The sequence below is a fragment of the Anabrus simplex genome, chromosome 2 (assembly GCF_040414725.1).
Source record: "Anabrus simplex isolate iqAnaSimp1 chromosome 2, ASM4041472v1, whole genome shotgun sequence".
NCBI classification, from domain to species: Eukaryota; Metazoa; Arthropoda; class Insecta; order Orthoptera; family Tettigoniidae; genus Anabrus; species Anabrus simplex.
In genome coordinates this window covers 305,613,514-305,633,512 of record NC_090266.1, presented here as the reverse complement: position 1 = coordinate 305,633,512, position 19,999 = coordinate 305,613,514, and positions in this window count along the sequence as shown.

Here is a 19,999-nt window from a genome sequence, read left to right as displayed (position 1 = left end):
GACCAGTTTTTATGTTTATTATCTGGGTGCCCGTATTTTTATATGGCGAGGATGAATATTTACTTTTATTCATTATATTTGAATACTTCTCAGATTATTTCGACGACCAGTGGCTACACAATCCACAAACGTCACCTGAGCTATGGAAGTATCATGGAGAACGACACCGAACAATCAATGCCATTGAAATATAACATGAGTAAGTTTAGTCCCATTACACTCCCAGCATACTTATAACTTTTTAGGGGAGGGGGGGGGGTGCTTTAAGCGTAATTTAAAATTTGTGTCACAATTTTAATTAACTATTATTTCATATAATGGCATTCTCTACCTTCCCCTATGATATGGTAATTTCCACTCTTTGCGAGTCTTAAGTTACTTCTACTTTCCTACACTGATCGCTATTGCATGATATAGTGTATTTCCTGTATTGTATGGGGATACACTCTCTGGCCAGTCGGTGAAATAGGTGATTTAGAGGTCACGTGATTTGATGCTTGTCGTTGGCCATGATCATTGCCGATATTCAGATGCTTATTGCCCGTGGTACGAGCTGGATATATTTTAGAATGAAAACGTTCCGTGACCCTGGTCGTGGTCAATGGAAAGGATGTTGGGTCATTATTGATCCTGGAGTCCGGCTCCATGACTAAATGGTTAGCGTGCTGGCCTTTGGCCACAGGGGTCCCGGGTTCGATTCCCGGCAGAGTCGGGAATTTTAACCATAATTGGTTAATTTCGCTGGCACGGGGGCTGGATGTATGTGTCGTCTTCATCATCATTTTTTCCTCATCATAACGTGCTGGTCGCCTACAGAAGTCAAATCAAGAGACCTGCATTTGGCTAGCCGAACATGTCCTCGGACACTCCCGGCACTAAAAGCCATACGCTATTTCATTTTCACTGATCCTGGATAAGCGAGGTGTTACAGCTCTTTAATTTTGTATATAGGCAGCAATCTTCTAGATTTTTGCAACTATTTTGGATATGGATTTTTCTCCCACGGACCTGCCTCCTACACGGAGGCCCCGGGTTCATTCCCGGCCAGGTCAGGGATTTTTACCGGCATCTGAGGGCTGGTTCGATGTCCACTCAGCCTACGTTATTAAAAGTGAGGAGCTATCTGACGGTGAGATGGCGGCCTCTGTCTCAAAAGCCGAGAATGATGGCCGAGAGGATCCGTCGTGCTGACCACGCGACACCTCGTAATCTGCAGGCCTTCGGACTGAGCAGCGGTCGCTTGGTAGGCCATGGCCCTACGGGGCTGTTGCGCCATGGGTTTTGGTTTGGTACTTCTGTAATAATTATTTTGCTGAATAATATGCCATGAAGTGGCTAACCTGTTTATGTATTGTGTTGTTCTATACGATTTGTAGATTGCATGTGATGTACAGGGGGTATTGTCTCTTCTACTTGCTGGTATTATGTTAGGTAGTGTGGAAAAGGATTCATAACCTGAGAAGTTTATCTCCTTTTGAACTTGATGCTAGGTTTACTGATCCTCTGTTTGGTGATGGTGTATTGCGGTACCGTGGATTTGAGTTTGGGTTGATTATTGTTACATAATGGCTTGATGGCATGTTGTCGAGGAGGTTAATGGTCCTTTCAACCTTCGTTAGCTTACACGTGTACTCTGGTGGTCTTTTATTTGGTGTTATATGGATGTTGTTGTTCAGGTTCGTTTAGGGTTGTTGGTGTTAATGGTGTATGTTGGCACTTGGTGAGGTTGTACATAGCCTTTGGAATGTTACCTTGGAGTCTAAGTGGAATTGGCTGTTATTATTTTTGGTGTATCTGCAACCCATGTGGAATAATATTGTCTTGCTAAATGTAACTTACTGGTTCCTAGGGTGTTCTTGTTTCTTCACCGCGTGTTTACCTACACAACATGATGTTCTGATGTCATCATGAATTTAATTTATGGTACTCTAAAGTTCATTTAAAAATGACCTATAACCTGTCTATGGTATTTTACTGACTGGAAATTTTTAATATCTGTTGATATTTTTGATTTTGCACCTTACCGTTCTGTGTTTTTTGCTGGATAAGAATGATATTATTTGGCTATTCCCAGTCGGTTCTGAAGTCATCCACCTACTATTTGATTATGGGTCATTTAGTGGTTTTCCCTCCTTCTTCATAGTTCTATTGAGTATTTTCGTTCGAACTACCTCGTTATCTGCCATTCATATTTTATTTACCTCGTTTTCCTGTGTAACTGGAGAGGTACCTGTTTTGCTGGTATGCTACAGGGTGAATCTGTTGATGTCACATATTTTTAGCCCAAGATTTTCCTGAGGTCCTTCAGAGACAACCGGTAGTGCGCGGTGTAGTGTCATTGCTCTTTTCATTATTTCTGTGAAGTTGGTTGATTATATGACTTGAGATTTGTTTACCCTCCTGAGCTCTCTGCTCTAACTATTTACTGTTCTGTCCTTCCCATGGTGTCAATGGTGGTGTTGTGATGAATTCATTGTTATCCAACCTCGTGTTGTTATTCATTGTTTGGTGTTGTTTGATGGTTATGTTGTTGATGACAGACTAATCCGGTTCCCACTATCTAAAAGTACTAGAGGTCTCCAACTGTTCCTATCGACGGTATCCTTACTTGAAACAAACAGTTAAACTTATAGCCATGGATTTTAACATTTCTTTTAACTTTGCCACTTCATTTATGTCTGATCCCTTAGTGTAACTATTCCATATCTTCATGCTCTTTCCCTGGTTATGTATGCTTAATATGAGATGTTGATCCAGAATAAGGTAAAAATTTGTTAAACCATTTTGGACCTGTATTTTGAGAAATTAAAAAATGAGTAAGCTCACAGATTACTTGTATATCACTTTAAATGTCGTTCTTTCTCCTTTCCTTTGACATAAAGATTGATCTTGCATTTTAAATATATGTACATTTTTCTAACAATAATGACTAATAAGTCTTAAAACCTGAAAATTACATTTTAAGTAATGGTAATGGTATTGATGAATATCTAAGTCAGAAAAATCAAGGATTTTACTCCGCAAGAAAAGAAATGAAAATTTTTAAATAATCAAATGACAAATGGTGATCGGCGAGAGTTATATGTTTGCTCTGTTCTGCTGGTATCCGATTTTGTTACAGGTTGGAAACTTGTGTTCCTGAACTGTCATGCACAGCTGGAAAGTATCGTACCCATGTAATTGAGCAAATTGCTGTTAAATCTGTACAGCTCCTGGATCAGTTGATGAACTAAACTCAAGGACCTTGGTGGTGGATAACTCTTACTATCTAATGAACTGTATAAAATTGTATCTGCGTGAAATGACTAGGGTCACAGAAGTACGATCTAGAATTTTTGACATGAGGAATTTGGAAACCGTTAATGTAAAAAATGTAATATTTTAGGAACCATTTGGAAACTGTCAAAACCTTAATAACTTCACCTATCGACTGTACGTTGAGTTTAAGGGGAGGAGGCTATAACATGACTAAGTTTAGTCTCGTTATACTCCCACCATGTTTATTATATTTTGGGGGGTGCTTTAAGCGTAATTTGAAATTTGTGTCACAATGTTAATTAACTATTATTCATCTAAAGGTATTTTCTACCTTCCTCTATGAAATGATAATTTCCGCTCCTTGCGAGTCTTAAGTTACTGCTACTTTCCTACACTGATCGCTCTTGCATGATATAGTATATTTCTTGCATTGCATGGGGATGCACTCCCTAGCCAGTCGGTGAACTAGGAGATTTTGGGGTCAAGTGATTTGATGCTTGTCGTTGGCCATGATCATTGCCGATATTCAGATATATATTTCCCGTGGTACGAGCTGGATATATTTTAGAATTACAACGCTTCTTGACCCTGCTCGTGGTCCATGGGAGGAATGTTGGGTCATTACCGATCCTGGACAGGCGAGCTGTTACAGCTCTTTCATTTTTTATATCGGAAGCAATCTTGTAGATTTTAGTAACTATTTTGGATATGGATTTTTCTCCCATTGGACAATTTTTACGAAACAGTTATCTGGTAACGTAACTATCTTATTTCTGGTGAATTCTCTTAATCTTGAAAATGAGATATGCTTGGTAAAACTGCCATATTCAGTACGTGGTTTTGCATGGTCATTTCTGCCTTTGAAGTAATTTTATCTATAAAACCTAACATGGCGGAGGGGAACGCTTCTTTTGCTTATTGGAATCCTGGTTGAATACAATTGCAAGTTTAATACAGTTTGAGAAGTTTTACTTGACTATGTATTCCTTAATTGAATCTTTTTACGGCTATTCCATCTCTCACAGACTAATTTCGACTCATGTTGTTTTATTATATAAGTTTAATATAATTTCTATGTATATCAAAACTATTTACGTCTCTCTGTTCATATTGGTCATATTTTGATATTATATAATATTTTATTTCTTTATTTAACCTTTTGCTGCTGATATTGGATATTATTTCTTTAATTTCATTGGGCAATTTCCTGTTTGAGGAAATTTCATTTCTCATACTTACTGCTCACTATGAAACGCACTACGATGGCGAATTGGATTTACCTGTAACTACTTATGCTTGATTATCCAACCTACGTTAGTTATTAGTTTAATGTTAATGGATTTTAATTTCTTAGAACACTGTTATGCTAATTTAAATCGTAACCTTTTAAACTCAAGTTCTTTTTGTTGTTTCACATAGGTTTGTCCCATACACATTTATCTTTGGTTTCCTTTCCTTCGAAATGTAAGTATCGTTACGCAGGTTAAATTTATGATCATAATATTAACTTGTTATGATTTTAGATTATATGCACTACCGATCAGTGTGTAATACCACGTCGATTATTCTCGTTTTCAGCCCAGTGTGCACTAAGCAATCTGTTTCCATGTCATACACTTGATTGATGATATATATGTGTGTTCTAAGAAAATAAAAAGGAATTGTTATTTAGTAAAGATTTTAAATCCAAGTAGATTAGTGCAGTACCTCGTTGATATTCTTTTGCGTTTCGGCATTTGATTTAATCCGCTCTCTGGACGGTCCTGGGTTTTCCACGTTGTACTGAGTTAATTCTCTGGCCGGGTCACTGCAAGGTACGTTAGATTTCCATTTTTGGCTGTGTACTTGTAGTGTAATTCATTCTGAATTGTGTTTTGTCTTGAGTGTATTCGGTCCGAGTTGAAATTGTAATGCAGTGAGGGCTATTTTGCAAGCTAGCCCAGTGACTACTTAGTCACTTATTTCATTGTATTACAGAAGGATGGAATTCTAAGGTCAACCGTCTGATAAAAATTACCTCATTCCCACTTCAAGGAGTTGGTACCTTGTTTGAAAGAAGAAGCTGAAACATCTGATTTTCATTATGCCATGGTGGATATGAACCTCGAAGGTTTGAAGAGAAAAAAATAAATATTGCATTTTTGAGTCGAAATAATCAAAAGGTCTACAGGTATATAAATGTAGAAACTGGAAACATCTATTTGAGAACAAATCTCTTACATCACGGCAGCCTCCTTCTAAATTTCTTAAAATACCGCCTGGGAGGAGTGTCAGTGCTCCCATTCAGTTTATTAATAATAATGTTATTTGCTTTACGTCCCACTAACTACTTTTACGGTCTTCGGAGACGCCGAGGTGCCGGAATTTAGTCCCGCAGGAGTTCTTTTACGTGCCAGTAAATCTACCGACACGAGGCTGTCGTATTTGAGCACCTTCAAATACCACCGGACTGAGCCAGGATCGAACCTGCCAAGTTGGGGTTAGAAGGCCAGCGCCTTAACCATCTGAGCCACTCAGCCCGGCTCAGTTTATTAGCAGGATTCAATGTGTCAAACTCGAGAGACCATGCCTAATGGTGGGGATGAAATAAAATTAACAGTTGATCCTAGGGATAGTGTGGGGGATGAAATGAATATGAACTTACTTATAACTTAAGCTATATTGTTGCAGTAATATTTAAGAAACCAAACAAGTTAATACTATTTTGTTGATGCGTTACTTCACATTTATTTCAGCTAGGGAAACAAATGGGTGCATAACGAACTTGCATTCATTAGTATTGTATACACCAAAGTAACTTTACATTTTACATCACAGTTAGACTGATCGGCTTGGACGTTTCAGTGCTGGCCTCTTGAGCTCAAGTTGGCGGGTTTATGTTTCTGATGGAGCTCAAATAAGCCAGCTTCGTATTGATTTACCGGGACGGAAAAGAAAAATTGTGTAGAAATCACCACACTTCAACACTTCCAAAAACCATAACATCAGTTCCCTTTTGCTCGTAAATAACGTCGCACCATTGTGGTGATGATGGCAGAAGAAGGGGCAAAGTCTTGGGGGGAAGCGGCCATAGTCTTAATTGTAAGTTACAGCTCCAGCATTTGCCTGGCGTGAAAATGGTAAACCACCGAAAACCATCTTCAGGGCTGCCGATAGTGGAGTCCGAACTCACCATCTTTATCCCGAACAAAAGCTCAAAACTAGGCAGCTCATACCACGCAGCCAACCTGCTCGGTGGGGAAGGCCGCGACCGTGGCTGTAAGGTACATCCAGGGAATTTGCAAGGTGAGGAAGTGGGAAATCACCGAAAAACATTTTCAGAGTTGCAGATAGTGGAGTTCGAATCTATCAACTCCCGATTGCAAACTAGCAGCTAAAGGACCCGATCCACCCAGCCAATTTTCTGGATGTGAAAGTAATTAATGGAGCATAAAACCCGTATTATTATTATTTTTTTCAATCATCATATGGTGCTGATATGTGACAATCAATTGCTCACGAATTCACCATATGAAAGTATGGTTAAAACGTAATTCCGCTGTCGAGTATTATTTTGTTTTTTTACAATTTGCTTTACATCGCATCCACACAGATAGGTCTTATGGCGACGATGAGATAGGAGAGGGCTAGGAGTTGAAAGGAATCAGCCGTGGCCTTAAGTAAGTTACACTGTGGTGTGCAAAATGGAAAACCACGGAAAACGATTTTTAAGGCTGCCAACAGTGGGGTACGAACCCACTATATTCTGAATGGAAGCTCACAGCTGCACGACCCTAACGGCACGGCCAACTCACTCTGTACGCCTATATCAACGAACCTTCATGTATATTTGAGGTCATCGCTACTTCATGAACTTACCTTACTAAATGTTATTTTCACACTGAGCATGTGAATTACAGGATTTTCAGGTATGTAAGTAAAGCAGAACAAAACCTCCTCACATTTGACATCGAACTTACAATGCTACTTATTACCCTGATACATTTATAAATATGTTTCAAAGTTACCATTTCGACTTCCACTTAGCATAGTTACTTATTTTTTTTTTTTTTGCTAGGGGCTTTACGTCGCACCGACACAGATAGGTCTTATGGCGACGATGCAGCATAGTTACTGAAGGAGCTGATTGTATAGCTAAAGTATTACGTGGATGTGTGCTATCAAATTATCATATTCCATCCTCTTTAAAACTGTTGTTGTTTGTTTGAGTCATCAGTCCATAGACTGGTTTGATGCAGCTCTCCATGCCACCCTCTTCTGTGCTAACCTTTTCATTTCTACGTAACTATTGCATCCTATATCTGCTCTGATCTGTTTGTCATATTCATACCTTGCTCTACCACTACCGTTCTTACCACCTACACTTCCTTCTAAAACCAACTGAACAAGTCCTGGGTGTCTTAAGATGTGTCCTATCATTCTATCTCTTCTTCTCGTCAAATTTAGCCAAATCGATCTCCTCTTACCAATTCGATTCTGTATCTCTTCATTCGTGATTCGATCTATCCATCTCACCTTCAGCATTCTTCTGTAACACCACATTTCAAAAGCCTCTATCCTCTTTCTTTCAGAGCTAGTTATCGTCCATGTTTTACTTCCATACAATGCCACGCTCCACACGAAAATCTTCAAAAACATCTTTCTAATTCCGATATCAATGTTTGAAGTGAGCAAATTTCTTTTCTTAAGAAAGCTCTTCCTTGCTTGTGCTAGTCTGCATTTTATGTCCTCCTTACTTCTGCCATCGTTAGTTATTTTACTACCCAAGTAACAATATTCATCTACTTCCTTTAAGACTTCGTTTCCTAATCTAATATTTCCTACATCACCTGCCTTCGTTCGACTGCACTCCATTACTTTTGTTTTGGACTTATTTATCTTCATCTTGTAGTCCTTACCCAAGACTTCATCCATACCATTCAGCAACTTCTCGAGATCTTCTGCAGTCTCAGATAAAATAACAATATCATCGGCAAATCTCAAGGTTTTGATTTCCTCCCCTTGGACTGTGATTCCCTTTCCAAATTTCTCTTTGATTTCCTTTACTGCCTGTTCTATGTAAACATTGAAAAGGAGAGGGGACAAACTGCAGCCTTGCCTCACTACTTTCTGGATTGCTGCTTCGTTTTCAAAGCCCTCGATTCTTATCACTGCAGACTGATTTTTATACAGGTTGTAGATAATTCTTCGTTCTCGGTATCTGATCCCTATCATCTTCAGAATCATAAATAGCTTGTTCCAATCAACATTATCGAATGCCTTTTCTAGATCTACGAATGCCATGTACGTGGGCTTGTCCTTCTTGATTCTATCCTCTAAGATCAGACGTAAAGTCAGGATTGCTTCACGTGTTCCTACATTTCTTCTGAAGCCAAATTGATCTTCTCCCAACTCAGCTTCAACTTGTTTTTCCATTCTTCTGTAAATAATACGTGTTAAAATTTTTCCGGCATGAGATACTAAACTAATGGTGCGGTAGTTTTGACACCTGTCAGCACCGGCTTTCTTGGGAATATGTATAACAACATTCTGCCGAAAATCGGATGGGACTTCTCCTGTCTCATACATCCTGCACACTAAATGAAATAACCTTACCATGCTGGTTTCTCCTAACCCAGTCAGTAATTCAGAGGGAATATCACCAATTCCAGGTGCCTTGTTCCTATTTAGGTCACTCACAGCTCTGTCAAACTCTGACCTCAAAACTGGATCTCCCATTTCATCAGCATCAACAACCTCTTCATGTTCCAGAACCAAATTATCTACATCGTTACCTTGATACAACAGTTGGATATGCTCCTGCCATCTTTCTGCTTTGTCTTCTTTCTCTAGAAGTGGCTTTCCATCTGAGCTCTTAATATTCATACACCTACATTTCCTTTCTCCAAAGGTTTCCTTGATTTTCCTGTATGCAGCATCTACCTTTCCCAGGACCATACAGCCTTCGACATCCTTGCACTTCTCCTTCAGCCATTCTTCCTTAGCTATCTTGCACTTTCTATCCACTTCATTCTGTAATCGCCTGTATTCTTTTCTGTCTTCTTCATTTCTAGCATTCTTGTATTTTCGTCGTTCATCAATCAGGTCTAGTATCTCCTGAGTTATCCACTGATTCTTAGTTGATCTTTTCTTCCTTCCTAACATTTCTTCAGCAGCCCTACTGACTTCATTTTTCATGACTCTCCACTCTTCCTCTATTGTGTTTCCTTCAGCCTTTTCATTTAGTCCTTGTGCAACATGTTCCTTGAAACAATCCCTCACACTCTTTTCTTTCAACTTGTCTAGATCCCATCTTTTTGCATTCTTTCCTTTCTTCAAGTTCTTCAACTTCAGATGGCATTTCATGACCAACAAGTTGTGGTCAGAGTCCACGTCTGCTCCTGGGAAAGTTTTGCAATCCAACACCTGGTTTCTGAATCTCTGCCTAATCATAATGAAGTCTATTTGATACCTTCCAGTGTCTCCAGGTCTCGTCCACGTATACAGCCGTCGTTTGTGGTGTTTGAACCAAGTATTGGCAAGGACTAAATTATGATCAGTGCAGAATTCAACCAGCCGACTTCCTCTTTCGTTCCTTTGTCCCAATCCAAATTCTCCTACTGTACTACCTTCTCCTCCTTGGCCTACCACTGCATTCCAGTCTCCCATCACAATTAGATTCTCGTCACCTTTGACATATTGTATTAAATCTTCTATCTCCTCATATATTCTTTCAATTTCTTCATCATCCGCTGAACTAGTAGGCATATAGACCTGCACTATTGTGGTGGGCATTGGTTTGGTGTCTATCTTGACGACAATAATTCTTTCACTATGCTGGTCGTAGTAGCTTATCCGCTGCCCTATTTTCTTATTCATTATTAAACCAACTCCTGCATTTCCCCTGTTTGATTTCGTGTTGATAATTCGGTAGTCGCCTGACCAAAAATCCTGTTCTTCCTGCCAACGTACTTCACTTATACCAACTACATCTAACTTTAGCCTATCCATCTCCCTTTTCAGATTCTCTAACCTACCACAACGATTCAAACTTCTAACATTCCACGCTCCGACTCGCAGAATGTCAGTATCCATCTTCCTGATGATAGCCCCCTCTCGTGTAGTCCCCACCCGGAGATCCGAATGGGGGACTAGTTTACCTCCGGAATATTTTACCCGGGAGGAAGCCATCATCAGTACATCATTCATACAGAGAGAGCTGCATGTCCTTGGGAGGTAGATACGGCTGTAGTTTCCCGTTGTTTTCAGCCGTGTAGCAGTATCAACACAGCTAATCCATGTTGAGTATTATTACAAGGCCGTATCAGTCAATCATCTAGACTGCCGCCCTTGCAACTACCGAAAGGCTGCTACCCCCCTAAAACTATGGTTATCATTACTTTGAAGTAATTACTCCAGTGTAATTAGGAATTCCTCATGACTTCATCTGTAGCCAGATTTCATATATTGAAGTAGGCTCGCATATGAAAGGTAGACGAAAATTGCCATCCGATAATCATAAGCTGTGATAAAGAGCATGAGATATTTAAGATTTCCTCCCAGATATTATTCAGAGTTAACGGCGGAAAGTTACGTAATATTGTATGCAACCAAACTTTATCCGGTAGAAGACTCCGTGGACGTTCTACTTCGTTTCAGTTCCATTTTCTGCCTTCAAACGATGACAGGAGTGAACGGAGAATTATATTCGTGTTAAAATTCAACCTCCTGTTTTTGACGTACCTTGACGTTTCATAACACTTAGACACCGTGAAAGTGAGTTTCGCAATATAATTATGATTTAACACGTCGTGGGAGCTCCTTACGGAGCATTTCAAGGGATATTTAAGCCCAGACCTCATCTAAAACAACATTGCCTTATATTACCTGCAATTGTCCTAATCTATGTGTGATTATTGAACGGAATATTTCGTGCACCCTGTATATGTGTTTGTATACGAAACTCTAGTGGAAAGTCACCAGGATAGTTATCATTATCGTTCTTCTGCATGATAAGTACTACCATTTCCATTCCTCTTCGTCTTCTCCTTCTACCTCCTTTCCCACACCTGTGCGGTCGCGAGTGCGAAATTTGTCGCATATGTGGATCTGTTTTATGACCGGATGCCCTTCCTGACGGCAACCCTATGTGCAGCACTGGCGTCTGCTGGGATCACGACGTGGGCTATCACTAGACTTAGGTTATCCCTTTTCGATAGTTGGTTTAGTGAACGCGAGGCTTTCAGCATTTTATGCTCCAGCCAATAGCCAACAGGGAAGCTTGCTGTGTTGTCAAGGCTGCTTCAGAAGCTACTGTCCTGGTCTCTGCCACTGCCAATACTCAGCACCTGATCAGTGGAGATGGTAGCCTAAAGTTTAGCAAAGTCCGGCGTTGTGGCTAAATGGATAAAATGCTTGCCTTTGGTCCGATAGCTCCGGTTCTATTTTCAGAATCAACACCTTCACACTGTTAATTCCCCTGGCTTGTGGACTGGGTATTTATGATGCCCTTACCATTCATTTTATCCTCATTAGTTTACCACCAAGCCTATACAGATATCATGCACCACTACTATTATGATTATTTATATTATTATATTAAAATAATATACATTTTGAATTTCACAGCGGTCGTACCTATCGTCCAATGGTTAATTAGCTTCCCCGGGGATCAGTGGTAGTGTCCGACCCATGATCACGGGTTCGATTCCAACCAACAGAGGAGAACACTAAACCTGAAAGAACGCATTTCATTTTTGCAGATCTACCTAAAAAATGAAATCTATATTACTCCTGTAACAGCAGCCCTACGGTGTCTTCCTAGAAGGATGTAGAAGTAAACGGGAGTGAAATGCCAGCTCTCTGTTATCTATATAATTAAAAGAGAAGTTTGAGGTGAGGAAGTATGTACGATGAGTAACGCATGGTTGATAGTTAGCAGTGGCGAAGCCTAGCACAGTTATCACCCCGGTCCCAGCACCTATCGGACATACGTCAGCAAGACGCGTGAAGTGGGTCGAGGGGAGAGGGACGACAGTCTGAGCTGCAATATCAGTCTCCGATGCCTTGCTCTCAGAAATACGTACGAAGTTTTTACTCACTGCTTTCTAATTTTTTAAATGGAACAATGTCTCAAATGCTTACACTATAATGTGCTTTAGACTTCCATCATTCTCAATTGTGGTTCGGGCTTCAACGATAGCCTTGGTAGCCCTCAGTATACGGGACTGATGTGCAGGGATGTAAACACTATTGCGTGTTTTTGTCGTGCTTGGTAGCGTAATGTGTTGTGTGAATATGAAGAAGAAAGTATTAGGACAAACACAAAAGCAAGTCCCCGAGTCAGGAGAATGAATCAGAAGCGCTTAATCCCCAACTCGGCCGGGAATCGAACCCGGGACCCTCTGAACCAAAGTCCTCAATGCTGACCATTCAGCCAGGTAGTCGGACAGTATTGAAATTTCCATTAGAATACTGATACGTATTTTTTTCCGTTCTGACTGGCTGCGGAGTGTATTTGAATAGGCGATCGTCTTCTATGTTCAATGTTGAGGGATCGGATCCATGCGTAGTCAGTTAACATGAGCACCGATATTTAAATGCGAGGGGCTAGTGTCAGTAGGTTTAATGGCACGTTAAAATATCCATGAAGCATGGCAGCGAGATATGTCTCTCAATATGTTTACTGGCACATTAGTATACTCATTACGCATAGCAGCGAGACACTCGTTTCAATAGGTATACCAGCGAAGTTAGTGTCTTGGCGGATGCAAACTCTATGGTAATGCGGATAATTTTGCTGATAATTTCTAAATAATGAAGTTTATTGATTTTCACTCAGGTATGTATACCTTAATTTTTGCTTACGTTTAGGCGACCGTTGACAGTGGTATGGGAGAATGACGATATATAAAGGGCCTTGAGACCATAAATCCGTAAATATGACCTAAGCCTAACTGGCTGCTGTCCGCAATTAGTGGAAAAAAGTAACAAAGGCCAATACGTCAGTGGATGTCGCAAGAGACAATCCCTCATAAACCTGTTCAGTCGGGGTTCTGGTGCCAGGTGTCAGGCCTTTTGTATTATATTAACAGATATATCCGTTTCATTACCTTCGGTGTAATAGACTGTAGTTAAATATTTACAATATCCGCGGACAAGCATTTGCGGATGCGGATAACCATATGCGGATGCGGGTGCAGATGAAGGAAGTGCGGATACGGATTATATTTTGTGTATCCATGATGTATGGCAGCGAGAGGCTTCTGTCAATAGGTTTACTAGTACGCTACAGTATCGATTAGGGATTGCAGCTCATTGACATAGTCACTAGCTTCCACACTGGTAGCTGCATTTCGAATCTTGGTCCATGACGGTGGGATTTTTGAGATAGAAAATCACGTCCCCATCGTTTTGAATTCCCCGTAAAAACACAGTTCCCGTAAGATTAACTTAAAACTGTATGCTCGTTTGCTTGTGTTGTTAAGAAATCAATTTTCAGGGTTACTTTCCGTCACGCTGATGTCTAAACTTCCAGGAGTTGAATAAACTTTCACAATAGATTGTTATTATTATTATTATTATTAAGCAAAGCATTTTATCATTCAATAGACGATGTTGTTAATCATACAGCATTATAGAATGACAGAAGTCAATGCGTCTAGTCTCATTAAAATTGAGCCAGACAAAATACGCTAGGAGGTACACCGAACACTCGATGAGATACCACTGAATGTTTGTAATATCAATATGGGCATGATTAAGTCACCAAGATTTGTAAGTACATTGTCTGATTTAAAATTACAGTGTTGATTTATCGAATTCATTGATCATTGCACCTAGGTAACTAATCAACTGGCTAAACGTTGGCTGCACGTTTCGGGTCGTGTAGCAATAAGCTTATATTCGGGAGACGGTGTATTCGAGCCGACGATGGTTTTGCGTGGTTTCTCATTTTCACGGATGGCAAATACTGCGGCTGTACCTCAACTATGGACATGGAGGCTTCCTTTCTAGTCACATACACTTCATATCCCATCTTCGTTTTAAACCTGTGTGTGATAGATTGACGTTAAACTATTAGGAAAATAACTGATATTGGTAATATCATGGCTCTCTGAGACGCAGCCAACGGCCGTAGCCGTGTTGAAACACCGAATCCCGTGAGATCTCCGAAGTTAAGCAACATTGGGCGTGGTCAGGAGTTGGATGGGTTGCCACGCGCTGTTGGTTGGGAGGTAAGGGAATGGAGGAGCGGAAAGGAACTGGCCACCCTACCGCACGTAAACTCCGGCTCAGGAACACCTCTGCGGAGGTTCGGACCTGCCTTCGGGCAGAATAACCCTTACCTTACCTCTGAGACGCACACTGTTGCATCACAGGAGTCAAATATCCACCTCCATAAAGTAACAGTTCGTGCTATTTGCTCTTGTTCTCGGAGACCCGGGCTTGATTCCAGATATTGCCAGTAATTTAAGACTAAGAGGAAGGCTGGTACGTGGTTTAAAATAGGAATATGCAGCACACCCCCATTGGCGGTGTGACTGGAAAGAACTGCGCCACCTCGGAATGAGGATACGAATTTACATTTAGGAGCGAAATATGTTCGAATACCGAGCGGAATGGCTGCGCGTTTTAACGCTCTACGACTGTGGGGAAAGCTCTGCATTCAGGAGACCAGTGGGTTCGATCCCTACCGTCAGCTGTCCTGAGAAGCTTTCTCTGTGGTTTCCTATTTTCCTTTCAGGCAAATGTCGGGGCAGGACTTATTCGTAGGCCACAGATGATTCCTTCCAGCTCCTTACATAGTTTCATTCATAATTCATTTTATCTCCATTAACTTTTAAACTGCGGTTGGCGTTAACAAGGGCATCCGCCCGTAGAAACGTGCCATATAATTTTATCTCACTTCATCCCTGAACCCGTGTCACGAAGCGGGACTAAAGGGTCTACTTACATACATACATACATACATACATACATACATACATACATACATACATACATATATGGTCGAATATTTCGAGATATTGCTCCAATTGTCGGCCGGGTCGGGGAGGTTAATCATGTCTGGTTAATTCCTCTATCTCAGGGACTGGGTGTTTGCGTTTGTCCCTAAAAACACTTTATATGCACATACCACGACAAAACACAACAGAACACAACACACAAACAACCACTGAAGAAACATGTAGACCTATTAGTAAGTACTGTGTATATCCCTTTACAACGTGTTGCGTCAGAAAATGCATCCGGCAGTAAAAGAACAGAGTCCAAATGTACGACATAGTTTGCACCAGCAAACCTACCAGAGCGAGGGTAAAAGTGGTGGAAGAAGGCTTTCTTTTAAAACTGTACCACTAATAACAAAGTTCCTGCATAGGCCTCAGAGTTCGCTGTAAATTCCCAAAATCCCATGCTGTTCCTCCAACATTTCCCTAGATAAGGAGTACAGTTAATTTTCGTTACAATTTGTAGAATTAGTGAAATGGAAAAGTTAACATGACGAGTGACCCGTATGTGGATTTTAACTGAGGTTGATCAAAAATGCAATCATTCTAAAGTTGTTTGGGTGACACACACGACAGGAGTTCATCATTTTATATTACTCGCCTGAGAGTGGCAGTGATGGGAACTACTAGCTATAGAGTGACGAGAGCGGTACAATCACGGTTTCGTCGTAATTCGTGTGCTGCGAATTGTTGTCAGAGGTAAGCTGTTTTTCATGTTACTTCTGTGTTGGTTAACGTAACTGTAGCCTAGATATTTACAAAACGACGACGTCTCCGAAGAAATTATCCAAAGTGATCCGCTCTCTGAGCAGAAATGTCACATAAAATATTTCATATTATGTAAAGGAAGGAACACAAATGTCTCGTAAGCTGTTACAAGCCTAAATTACAAGGCAGAGTGTTTAAATCATCTAGGCTGGAAGAAATAGCAGATACGGACAGAAATCGAGTCTTAACTTCAGGTAATTATCGACCACATGCTAAAAAGGAACAGCTCGGTGATTTTCGTATAAGTATGGTACGGAAAGGCTGCATAGAGTGTTATGAAGTACAGGAAGGAACTGCTCAGTAGCAACCGGTCCAAATGGCACCGGGGGTGCTCAGGGTAGGTGTTCACAAGTCTACAGCACCGAAGACGCACATCGGCATTTCCTTACACATACAGAAATCCTACTGGCACCGTAGTGCGTGAATGGAGTAGGAGCTCGAAGGGTTTATGGCAGATGTTGATTTGTGCAGTTATCAAAGTGATGTGGCAGCCAGCGGCTTTGGCAGTAGTTTGTCAGACACGGCTGATGAGTCAATCGAGACGGTGGATGAAGATTTTGATATCTTATGTTTGCTTCAGATGCTGCGCTTTGGGTTATTATGGTGTGCGTCTACTTTAAATATTGGTATCAACAGCGTAATAGCAAGTTATATACATTCCGCATTCCCAGTCAACTATCAATCACTAATTGAACTTTGAAGTGAGTGTACGTGCTGGATTCCTTGTTTTGCATGCCGTTCCCGCGCTTGCGCTGAAGATTTCAACAGATATCAGTACCCTCACTCACTAGAGGTAATGCCTGTTGAAGCAAGTAATAATAAACTGGGGTTGGAGGAAATACATTGAACAAGATATCTTTACATTCTTACACTGAAGGCACGTATTGTCTATAATAAATCTGCAAGGGAAGCATTCGCCATATCAGGACTCAAGTCATATTGTACTGTGCGATGTCAACCAACGTAATTCCTCTACACGGCTAAGTCAGGGCTGAATACCGAGAGAATCAATATCATTCGCAAGTTTAGAGTATTCAGATCGCAATGTTGAATATACACAAAATAATTAAAAAATATTTAACCGTTGGCACGGGAATTAATATTACAATTAATGTCTGTATAACACAAGTGACCTGCCTGCTGTCATTTCTTGATGGATACAGTACTTTTGCACCCATCTCTTGGCACAGGCCAGAGTAAAGTGTAGCTTCCACCGAAGTCCCAGTCTCATCCATGGCTGTGACAATATGGAAGTTGCTGGGGTATGGGTAGTGCTGAGTAATGACATTCAGAGTACGACTAGTGCATCTGAGTGTTATGAAAGGTGCTGCTCATAGGGTCAGTCGTGCTGCAATAGTACTTTCTGACCCAGTGAGGAAAGCAATGGCAAACTACCTCACTCCTCATCTTGCCTAGTATACATCATTTTGGTGCTGCCATTGTTTTGGGGGGTTTTCTTATAACCGCATAACCTTTGGTGTGCTATTTGAGGATCCAACCAGCCTCTGGGCTGATGACCTAACAGACAGACAACACAAGTGAAAAGTACAATAATACTGTACAAAGAACAACACGGACGCGTCAACTAATCCGTTTGTTTTAAAAGCGAACACGACGTTCAATGCAAATCCCGCCAGAGAAAACAAAGAGACATTTGCAAAGATATGCGTAAAGTGATTATCTGTTCAAACATTCCATTCAGAGCATTTAAAGAGGTTTCAGAGGTTCACGAAAGCCATCGGATGGATGCATAGGGAGTCATAATGAAAAGGCCATTACTACCCTTATGCAAGCTGATAGCTACGGGACCCAAACTACGCGTTCACTTGCACGGCTGTAAGACAATAAGGAGCATTAAATATAAAGAATACAAAGAACTCCTAGTTTCAAATTATGAAAATGCAAACATTTCGGACAGGTATCTTGAAAATGGGATCGTTAACGTATTATTATGCACCTTTCTATGATAACCTAGGCCATCGGCCTCTGTTGGCAAGAAATGAAACGAATCAAATAACAGATTAAAATGTACCCACTAACAAGGGTTTAAAAATGATTATGATGAATAAAATTATTATGAATTTAAAATAATCAGTGGATCTAATTCGCAATAACTTATTTTTATACAAAATTGTTAAAAATGGGGTAAAATAATACATTTGAATAACGCATGACTTACAATTAAAATCATGTAGGCCTACATCATTCCAATTAAGAGCTAAAAATAATAATAAAAATTCACGGAGATAGACAAATATATGGTCTGTAGATTAAAAGCGTAATTAACAGGAATAGACAAACTAAGAACAGATAGAAACTTCAGTTTTAAACACTATACAACACACCACTAACCCTCATAAAACAGTGACTAGGTCTATTAAATGCTCCTCATCACGTACAATGAGGGAGATGGTACGACGCAGATCGGCCAGGTCCGCGCACTCCGCAAGGATGTGTACCACGGTCAGGTGAACACAGCAAGTACACATCAGGATGTCTTCTCCCTTCAGTAAGTAGGAATGCGTTTCTATACCATGGTCGATCCGAAGAATATACAACACCATAGCTTCTCTCCGGAAGACCGGAAGGGATGTCTTTCATACCTTCGTTGCTACTTTTGATCATCCTGAGCTTATTGGAAAGAGGGATGGCCAGCCACTCTGCCTCCCCGTGTGACAATAACAAGTGACTCAGATATCACTGACAGTAACCTTGTAAAGCAACGGGGGGCAATGTGATTGAATTCTTGAAACTATTTCCCATTCTACCCGCGTGGCTTGGACGCCACATAAATGAAATTCTGATGCATACTTGCGACAATACAGCCAGCCGATCGTGGATATGTTGCACAAGGGGGTATTGCGGGAAGCACGTATCGATAGTCTGCAACGAACTCAAGGAGTCAAGGTAATGCTGACGTCCATTGGACAGCGCCAATCGCAGAGCTTCCAAGACGGCATGAAGCATTGCCCTGTAAACAATGAAGGTTTCGGGTAAAGAAAAGAGAAACCTATTATCGTTGCTACCCTCGAACCACCCGTATACTGCACACTTCATTATGGATACTACAACAGACCTTAACAGCCTCTGATGTACGGAGAAGTCCGAGTTGCCGTTTGGAAATGAGGCACCTAATTAAGCACCCTGAAATAACTAGGAACCGAAGATACTTCAAATATTATGGAAATGCCATCCATGCTTATTCCAACAGGCCACAATACCCGTGGATAACCAACACACAGCCGGCAATTCTGGTTATGGAATACGCAAGTTTTGGTGAGTGCCTCCTGCCATAGATTTGCAGCGTGTGATAACAGCACTTGCTTCCGTCTCAAGTGTCAAGCGAGCAGGCTTGGTGTGGGACTTGTTCGAAAAGCTCCCGTTGCCTGCCTAACTCCGTTGTGGTGGATGCTAATCAGTTTATCAAGAACAGTTTTCCTTGCTGATCCATATACTGCACTACCATGGTTTAATCTTGATAAAATGCACACTTTTGTTGTTGTTGTTGTTGTTGGGTAAGTATGTTTTAATTTTACCATGTCATCACTTGTAATGTTAAGCTACTAATGAGCTCACCTATACTATTTTAAACCGTAATGTTAAGCACTGGAAATAATTAAGTTGTGTGTGAATTTGTATATGATACTGGATTCAGAATGTTAAACAAGTAGTATTTCTTGTTATATTTTCTTTCCATGGAATTGCTTTCGCTACCGGCACAAGTGAACAACAGAAGGGGCCGATGACCTAGATGATAGGCCCTTCAAACTACAAGCAACAACAGAGGTCTTGTCCGTTGAGAACCGGAAGCCATGTTCTAATGCACGCTGTTCCACTTTCCTAATAGGCTGCTATAATTGTCTCTCCGCGACTGCCATATTTTGTGAGCTATAATGCAGAGCAAAATCGTTCACATATGGCGACGGTTTTACTGCTGAACCCGCAGTAGCGACAATACCATTTACGGCAATCACGAACAGAGT